We start from the raw sequence: 8,109 nt of genomic DNA, 5'->3' as shown, positions 1-8,109 counted from the left end.
GCTAGAACTTCAAGTACTATATTGAAAAGATATGGAGAGAGAGGACAGCCTTGTCTAGTCCCTGATTTTAGTGTGATTGCTTCAAATTTCTCTCCATTTAGTTTGATGTTGGCTACCGGTTTGCTGTATATTGCTTTAATGATGTTTAGGTGTGGGCCTTGAATTCCTGTTCTTTCCAAGTCTTTTAGCATGAAAGGATGCTTAATTTTGTCAAATGCTTTTTCTGCATCTAATGAGATGATCATATAGTTTTTATCTTTGAATTTGTTTATGTAGTGGATAGTATTGATGGAATTCCTTATATTGAACCATCCCTGAATCCCTGGGATGAAGCCTACCTTATCATGGTGGATGATTGTTTTTTATGTGTTAAACAACTTCAGCAAAGTGGCTGGCTACAAAATCAACGCAAGCAAATCAGTAGCCTTTATATATTCAAAGGATAAGCAGACTGAGAAAGAAATTAGGGAAATGACACCCTTCACAATAGCTATAAACAGCATAAAGTATTTGGGGTGACTCTAACCAAACAAGTGAAAGACCTATATGACAAGAACTTCAGATCTCTGCAGAAGGAAATATTAGAAGATCTCAGAAAATGGAAAAACCTTCCATGCTCGTGGATTGGCAGGATTAATATAGTTAAAATGGCCATCTTGCCAAAGGCAATCTACAGATTCAGTGCTATCCCCATAAAATTCCCAACCAAGTTCTTCATAGAAGTAGTAAGAGCAATTCTCAAAATCATCTGGAATAACAAAAAACCCAGGATAGCTAAAACAATTCTCAACATTAAAAGAACTTCAGGGGCATTCAGTATCCCAGACTTTAAACTCTACTACAGAGCAATAGTGAAAAAAACTGCATGGAATTGGTACAATTTCAGGCAATCAGATCAATGGAATAGGATTGAAGACCCAGAAATGAACCAATACACCTATGGTCACTTGGTCTTCCACAAAGGAGGTGAAAGCTTACAGTGGAAAAAAGATAGTCTTTTCAACAAATGGTGCTGCTTCAATTGGAGGTCAGCATACAGAAGAATGCGCATCGATCCATTCTTTTCTCCTTGTACCAAGCTCAAAACCAAATGGATCAAGGATATCCACATAAAACCTGACACACTGAAACTAATCGTAAAGAAACTGGGGAAGACCCTGGAGGACATGGGCACAGGGGAAATGTTCCTGAATAGAACACCAATAGCTTATGCTCTAAGATCAAGAATTGACAAATGGGACCTCATAAAACTACAAAGTTTCTGTAAGGCAAAGGACAGCATCAAAAGGACAAAATGTCAACCAACAGGCTGGGAAAGGATCTTCACCAACCCAAATCTGACAGCGGGCTAATATCTAATATATAAAAAGAACTCAAGAAAGTAGATCCCAGAGAACCAAAGAATCCCATTAAAACGTGGGGTACGGAGCTAAACAAAGAATTTTCACATGAAGAACTTCGGAGAACTGAGAAACACCTTAAGAAATGTTCAACATCATTAATCATTAAGGAAATGCAAATCAAAACAACCCTGAGATTTCACCTCACACCAGTCAGAATGGCTAAGGTCAAAAACTCAGGAGACAGCAGCTGTTGGCAAGGATGTGGAGAAAGAGGAACATTCCTCCACTGCTGGTGGGATTGCAAGATGGTGCAACCACTTTGGAAATCAGTCTGGCGGTTCCTCAGAAAACTGGGCATGACACTTCCTGAGGACCCTGCTATACCACTCCGGGGCATATATCCAGAGGATTCTTCAGCATGCAGTAAGGATACATTCTCCACTATGTTCATAGCAGCCCTATTTGTAGTAGCCAGAAGCTGGAAAGAACTTAGTTGTCCTTCAACGGAGGAATGGATACAAAAATAATGTGGTATATTTTACACAATGGAGTACTATTCAGCCATTAGAAACAATGAATTCATGAAATTCTTAGACAAATGGATGGAGCCGGAGAACATTATGCTAAGTGAGGTAACCCAGTCTTAAAGATCAATCATGGTATGCACTCACTGATAAGTGGATATTAGCCTAGAAACTTTGAATACCCAGGACATAATTCACAAATTAAATGATGTCCCAAAAGAATGGAGGAGTGGACCCTGGTTCTGGAATAACTCAGTGCAAGAGTATAGGGGAATTCCAGAACAGGGAAGTGGGAAGGGGTGGATGGAAGAACAGGGGGACGGAAGAGGGCTTATGGGCCTTGCGGGGAGTGGGGACCCAGAAAAGGGGAAATCATTTGAAATGTAAATAAAAAATATATCAATAAAAAAAGACCTTCATCCTTGTTGCCTGGAAGCCAGTATTCAGCCAGTTGCCTTCAGATGAAGATGTAGAACTCTCAGTTCCTCCTGCACCATGCCTGCCTAGATGCTGCCATGCCTCTGCCCTGTGGGTAAAGGACTGAATCTCTGAACCTGAGAGCCAGCCTCAATTAAATGCTGAGTGTTTTCTTATCTCATCACTCCAGGTGGATCAAGGACCACCATGTAAAACCAGACACACTGAAACTAATAGAAAAGAAACTGGGGAAGATCCTAGAGGACATGGGCACGTGGGGAAAAGTTCCTGAACAGATCACCAATAGCTTATGCTCTAAGATCAAGAATTGACAAATGGGACCTCATAAAATTACAACGTTTCTGTAAGGCAAAGGACACTTTTAAAAGGACAAAATGGCACCATCAAATTGGGAAAGGCTATTCACCAACCCTACATCTGATAGAGGGCTAATATCCAATATATACAAAGAACTCAAGAAGTTAGACCCCAGGGAAGCAAATAACCCTATTAAAAATGGGGTACAGATCTAAACAAAGAATTTTCACCTGAAGAAATTCGGATGACCGAGAGGAACCTTAAGAAGTGCTCAACATCATTATTCATTAGGAAAATGCAAATCAAAACAACCCTGAGATTTCACCTTACACCAGTCAGAATGGCTAACGTTCATAGCAGTCTTATTTATAATAGCCAGAAGCTGGAAAGAACCCTCAAAGGAAGAATGGATACAGAAAATGTGGTATATTTACACAATGGAATACTACTCAGCAATTAGAAACAATGAATTCTCAAAATTTTTAGGCAAATGATTTGATCTGGAAAATATCATCCTAAGTGAGGTAACCGAGGCACAAAAGAATACACATGCAATGCAATATCTGATAAGTGGATATTAATTAGCCCAGAAGTCCTGAATACCCAAGGCACAAGTCCCATAACAAATGACTCCCATGAAGAAGTATGGAGAAGGTCATGATCCTGGAAAGGATAGATCTAGCATTGGAGGGGAATATTAAGACAGAGAAAAAAAGAAGGAGGTAATAGGAGAATGGATGGAGAGAAGAAGATTTATGGGACATATGGGGAGGGGGGTCCGGGAAAAGGGAAATCATGTGTAATGTAAACAAAGAATATAGAAAATAAAAATATTTAAAAAATGAGATGATCATATGTTTCTTTTTTTTCTTTGAGTTTGTTTATGTGGTGGATAGCATTGATGGATTTCCTTATATTGAACCACCCCTACATCCCTGGGATGAAGCCTACTTGATCATGGTGGATGATCGTTTTGATGTGTTCTTGGATTTGGTTGGCAAGAATTTTATTAAGTATTTCTGCATCAATATTCATAAGAGAAATTGGCCTGAAGTTCTCTTTCTTTGTTGGATCTTTGTCTGGTTTTGGTATCAGTTTAATTGTGGCTTCATAGAACGAGTTGGGTAGAATTCCTTCTGTTTCTATTTTGTGGGATAGTTTGAAGAGTATTGGTGTTAGGACTTCTATGAAGGTCTGATAGAATTCTGCACTGAAGCTATCTGGTCCCATGCTTTTTTTGATTGGGAGACTTTCTATGACCCTTTTTATTTCTTCTGCTGTTATGGGACTGTTTAGTTGATCTATTTGATCCTGATTTAGTTTTGGTGTTAGTTATCTGTCTAGGAAACTGTCCATTTCCTCCAGATTCTGAAGTTGTGTTGAGTATAGGCTTTTGTAGTAAGATCTAATAATTTTTTGAATTTCCTCAGTTTCTGTTGTTATATCTCCCTTTTCATTTCTAAGTTTGTTAATCTGGCTACTGTCTCTGTGCCCTTTGGTTAGTCTGGCTAAGCGTTTATCTATCTTGTTGATTTTCTCAAAGAACCAGCTCCTGGTTTTGTTGATTCTTTGTATGATTCTCTTTGTTTATACTTGATTGATTTCGGCCCTGAGTTTGATGATTTCCTGCCTTCTACTCCTCCTGGGTGAAATAGCTTCTTTTTGTTCCAGGGCTTTCAGGTGTATCATTAAGCTGTTAGTGTATGCTCTCTCCATTTTCTTTTTGGAGGCACTCAGCGCTGTGAGTTTTCCTCATAGCACTGCTTTCATTGTGTCCCATAGATTTGGGTATATTGTTCTTCATTTTCATTAAGTTGTAAAAAGTCTTTAATTTCTTTCTTTATTTCTTCCTTGACGAAGGTATCAATGAGTAGAATATTGTTCAGTTTCCACGTATATGTGGGTTTTCTGTTGTTTTTGCTGCTATTGAAGACCACTTTTACTCAATAGTGATCTGATAGGAGGCATGGGATTAGTTTGATCTTCTTATATTTGTTGAGGTCTGTCTTGTGACCAATTATATGGTTGATTTTGGAGAAGGTACCATGAGGTGCTGAGAAAAAGGTAAATTCTTTTGCTTTAGGATAGAATGTTCTCTCTCTCTCTCTCTCTCTCTCTATATATATATATATATATATATATATATATATATATATATATATATATATATATATATATATATATATATGTGTGTGTGTGTGTGTGTGTGTGTGTGTGTGTGTGTGTGTGTGTGAAATCTAATTCATCCAAAGATTCAATTAGTTTCATTGTGTCCCTGTTCAGTTTCTGTTTTCCTGATCGGTCCATTGAAGAAAGTGCAATGTTGAAGTCACCCACAATTATTGTGTTAGGTGCAATGTGTGCTTTAAGCTTTAATAAACTTTCTTTTATGAATGAGGGTGCCCTTGCATTTGGAACATAGATGCTCAGGATTGAGAGTTCTTCTTGTATTTTTCCTTTGACCAGCAGCAAGTGTCCCTCAGAGTCTCTTTTGATGACTTTGGGTTGAAAGTCATTTTTTTCTGATATTAGAATGGCTACTCCAGCTTGTTTCCCGAGACCATTTGCTTGTAAAATTGTCTTCCAGCCTTTTATTCAAAGGTAGTGTTTGTCTTTGACCCTGAGGTGTGTTTCCTGTATGTAGCAAAATGTAGGGTCCCGTTTATGTATCCAGTAGGTTATTCTATGTCTTTTTATTGGGGCATTGAATCCATTGATGTTGAGATATTAAGGAATAGTGATTGTTACTTCCTGTCATTTTTGATGTTATTTTCTAAATTTGATTGGTTAACTTCTTTGGGGTTTGATAAGAGAAGGTTACTATCTTGCGTTTTCCAGGGTGAAGTTTTCCTCCTTGTATTGGTGTTTTCCTCCTATTATCCTTTGTAGGGCTGGGTTTGTGGATAGATATTGGGTAAACTTTGTTTTGTCATGGAATATCTTAGTTTCTCCATCTATGGTGATTGAGAGTTTTGCTGGGTATAGTAGTTTTGGCTGGCATTTGTGTTCTCTTAGAGTCTGCATGAGATCTGCCCAGGATCCTCTAGCTTTCATAGTCTCAGGTGAAAAGTCTGCTGTGATTCTGATAGGTCTTCCTTTATATGTTACTTGGCCTTTTTCCCTTACTGCCATTAATATTTTTTCTTTGTTTAGTACATTTGGTGTTTTGATTATTATGTGACAGGAGGTATTTCTGTTCTGGTCCAGTCTGTTTGGAGTTCTGTAGGCTTCTTGTATGTTCATGGTCATCTCTCTCTTTAGGTTAGGGAAGTTTTCTTCCATAATTTTATTGAAGATATTTGCTGGCCCTTTAAGTTGTAAATCTTCACTCTCATCTATGCCTATAATCCTTAGGTTTGGTCTTCTCATTGTGTTCTGGATTTCCTGGATATTTTGGGTTACAAGCTTTTTGCATTTTGCATTTTCTTTAACTGTTGAGTCCATGGTTTCTATGGAATCTTTAGCATCTGAGATTCTTTCTTCTATCTCTTGTATTCTGTTGTTGATATTTGCATCTATGTCCCCTGATATCTTCCCAAGGTTTTCTATCTCCAAAGTTGTCTCCCTTTTATTTTTCTTAGTAGTTTCTACTTTTGATTTTAGATCCTGGATGGTTTTGCTTAGCTCATTCACTTGCTTGTTTGTGCTTTCCTGTAATTCTTTAAGAGCTTTTTGTGTTTCCTCTTTCATGACCTTAGCCTGTTGACCAAAGTTCTCCTGTATTTCTTTAAGTGATTTTTACGTTTCCTCCTTATTGGCTTTTGTATTCTTCTGAATTTCTTTCCATGATTTTTGTGTTTCCCTTGTAAGGGCTTCTAACTTTTCATCCATTTTCTCCTGAATTTCTTTAAGTATGTCCTTCATGTGTTCCTGTACCAGCATCATGACCAGTGATTTTAAATCCAAATCTTGTTTTACTGGTGTGATGGGGTATCCAGGACATGCTGATAAAGGAGAATTGGGTTCAGATGCTGCCATATTGCCTTGATTTCTGTTAGTGACGTTCCTGCATTTGCCTTTTGCCATCTAATTCTCACTGGTGTTAGTTAGTCTTGTCAATGCTGGACTCACCAGTGCAAGCTGCCTCTTCCCATGTGGCCTCTGGTGCACAGCTGACCTCCTGCACTGCCTGGAGATGGTGCTGTGGCCCAGGCTGTTCAGCTCCTCAAGCAGACACCTGAAGGCTCCCCCTGGGAGCACCAGAGCACACTGACTCCTTCCAGCCGGTGTCCTGGATGCCCCTCTTGTGTCTTGCAGGACCTGGAGATGTGGCGTTGCAACCCAGGGTGGTCTGGATCCCAAAGTGGAGATCTGAAGGCTCCTGCCAGAGGCCTCAGTAATGGAATCTAAGCTCTGTGCTGCTGGAGCAAGCTGTTTGCTCCCAGTTTGCTTCTGGGTCCACACCAGTTTTCTTGCACTTCCTAGAGACCGAGTGCTATGGCCCAGGCTGTTCATATCCTGAAGCAGACACCTGAAGGCTCCTGCTGGGCCTGCTGGACTCACCAGACAACACTGACTCCTTGGTTGGAAGACTTTATATGACCCCCTTCTATTTCTTTAGGGGTTATGGGACTGTTTAGATGATCTATTTGCATTTCTTTAATACTTTTTGCATTTCCTCTTTATTGTCTTCTATCTGCTTACCCATATTCTCCTGAATCTCTTTAAGTGATTTTTGTGTTTCCATTTTAAGGGCTTATAAGTTAATCATCTTCCCCTGTATTTCTTTAAGTGATTTATTTATGCTTTTTTTGTGTTCTTCTAGCAGCATCAGAACCAGTGATTTTAAATCTAAATCTTGTTTTTCTGCTATATTGGGGTATCCAGGACTTGCTGTTGTTAGAGAATTGGGTACAGACACTGCCATATTGCCTAGATTTCTGTTAGTAATGTTCTTACTTTTGCCTTTTGCCATCTTCTTATCTCTGGCATTAGTTGGTCTTGGTGTTACTGGCTGGTGTTTGAACCTCCTGTGAGCCTGTAAGGCTATTTCAGCACCTCTGGATGACTGGGTCTCCCCTGGCACAGATTGCTGATATGCTGCCCTCCTCTTTTACCCCTAGTGTGACCAGCCCCAAGTTGTCTCTGTGTACCTGGTGTTGCCTATTTGTTCCTTCAGGGGGTGATGATGGTGGATGCTGTGGGGACCTTTTCCAAATGCTGATCCCTCTGCATGGCAAAAGATCCCCCACCAGGGTTGGTGCTCATATGGCCCACCAAGCTGCCCAGACCCTGAGTCCAGGTAAAAATCTGACAGGCTTAGGCCTGAGAGATGTTCGCCTCAGGCTATGTCTGCTATTTGGTTCTGTCAGGTAGCCAAGATGGCAAGGTGTGCCACTACAAGTGCTGGGCAGTCTGCAGGGCAAACGACCCCTGACCAGGTTGGAGCACAGACAGCCCACCAAGCTGCCCAGGGCCTGGGTGCAGGCAAAAGCCTGACAGACTTAGGCCAGAACAATGTTAGTCTCGGGCTATGTCTGCTAGTTGGCTTTGTCTGTTAGTTCTCT

Source organism: Apodemus sylvaticus, chromosome 19 (assembly GCF_947179515.1).
Source record: "Apodemus sylvaticus chromosome 19, mApoSyl1.1, whole genome shotgun sequence".
Taxonomy (NCBI): domain Eukaryota; kingdom Metazoa; phylum Chordata; class Mammalia; order Rodentia; family Muridae; genus Apodemus; species Apodemus sylvaticus.
Note: the sequence above shows the minus strand (reverse complement) of the source record.